Genomic DNA, 1,976 nt, shown 5'->3' with positions numbered 1-1,976 from the left:
TATATATTTAATTTTTATATTATAATTCCAACTATATATATATTTATATAATTTAAGTATATGAGAACAAAATGTAAATATTAAATTGAAATATTACACTCCTTTCGCAGAATCAGGTATCAACCCCGATAAAATCGATGTTAAGTTCCCACCGCCAAAAAAATAAATATAAATCTAAGTTCAGCTCCCACATTTCCAAAGTGAGAAAAAACTGCTGAGTTTTCGGCAAATAAGGCATTTAGTTTTTGTCTGATATCCAATGGAGAACGTGAAATCTGTGGAGGATGTGTTTTCCATGAAGGGTGGAAGCGGCGATTCAAGCTATGTCAACAATTCAACTGTGCAGGTAATCCCATTAATCTGGATTAGCATATCTTATAATCTCAAGTTGCACTGACAGATTTCATTGTAACGATCATGCTTGTGCAGTTAAACATGATTCAGGCCTTTAAACCCCTTCTGGAGCATTCCATTTACCAAAACGTGAGATCTGTCGCCGGGATGACGGGGGCAGATCATAACGTCTTTCGTATTGTTCAACGGGAATGAATACTCTAAGCGCAGTGGACACCATCGTCAAAGCTGTGGAATTAACTTTCATTAGTCACTGCATGAACGTGCCAGAGTTCCAAGTTTACTTTGCCGATCTCCCATCAAATGATTTTAATACATTGCTTCGGATGTTGCCTCCATTCAAAGCCGCCGATCGAATGGTAGCAGCAGAGCGCGATGATGATAAGCCTGCGGCGACTAGATCTTATTTCGCGTCTCCAGTGTCGGGATCACAATACAGGCGCCTTTTCCCTCGGAAATCCCTCCATTTCTGCTACTCCTCCAACAATCTGCACTGGCTCTCGGCAGTGAGTGATATACACAGTATAGATTTATTTTAAATACTCATATCTTATTTTAGTTTCTGGGATAATCCACCTAACGTAACCAAATGTTGTCATGTGATTAGGATGAGGTATTAATAATGCATTTCAATTTCAGCTTCCTGCTAGCCTTGAGGATAGAAATTCTGCTGCTTGGAACGGCAGACATCTGTTCATATCCAGCGATGCAGTGGGCGATGCGTATCTGAAGCATTTCAGGCAAGACTTCGGATCATTTCTAGAAGCCCGAGCACATGAGATGGTTTCCGGTGGATGCATGTTCATAGCACTTTTGGCTCGTAGTTCCGGCGACATAAAGGAACAAGGCATCATGGGAGGTTTCGCTGGTCAGCTGGAAGGAGCATTAGAGGAGCTAGTGAAGGAGGTAAAATATATAGATAAATCAATATAATAGACTTTTGAATATAATTTATTCAATACCTGATCGTTTTCAACTGGCAGGGGTTGATTGAGGAGGAGAAACATAATTCCATAAACCTTCCTATATACTGTCCAACTATGGAGGAGCTGCAGAGCATCGTGGAGTCGGAGCAGTCGTTCGAAATAGAGAACATGAGGTTTCTAAGTGGGTTTCCTTCGCATCCATTTACGGAGGTTAGAGAAGGGGAAGAGGGGATGAGTGCGAAAATCCTTGAAAACTATTACAAATCCATATTTGAGAGTATTGTGGGGAGTCACTTCGCGTGTGATGAACGTTTGGTGGATGTAATTTTTGCGAGGATTGCGAGCAGAGTCACTGGGAAATCTATAGAGTTCCTTCGTAATACATGTGACGTGGCTGTTGCCTTCCTCGTTCGCAAAACAGATTGATCCACCCCTTCGGTTATCTTCTATGCTCTTTAAGGATGTAATATGCTTTTTAAGGATGTAATATTTTAGGGAAGAATATGTGATGCTAAGTAGTGAAGTTTATAAGTTTATTTTATAGCTTAGTGAAGTTTATTTTATAGCTTAGTGAAGTTTATTTTATAGCTTAGTGTGATGTGTAAAGTTGTATGTTTATTATTAAAGTTGTTATTAAAATTGTTACTGAAAATAAAAATTATAAAAAAAATAAAAAAAAATAAAAATTATACTAAA

The 1,976-nt window shown here is 38.6% G+C and overlaps 1 pseudogene; it reads left to right on the top strand.

Annotated features, from left to right (window-relative positions):
- The first annotated feature begins 259 nt into the window (after positions 1 to 259).
- On the top strand, positions 260 to 1,706 carry LOC149250789 (indole-3-acetate O-methyltransferase 1-like; annotated as a pseudogene).
- Positions 1,707 to 1,976: the final 270 nt, after the last annotated feature.

The sequence above is a fragment of the Pinus tabuliformis genome, chromosome 7, assembly GCF_031772625.1.
Source record: "Pinus tabuliformis cultivar Carrire ecotype Pingquan chromosome 7, CPIR1, whole genome shotgun sequence".
NCBI classification, from domain to species: Eukaryota; Viridiplantae; Streptophyta; class Pinopsida; order Pinales; family Pinaceae; genus Pinus; species Pinus tabuliformis.
This window is presented reverse-complemented; position numbering and strand designations above follow the sequence as displayed.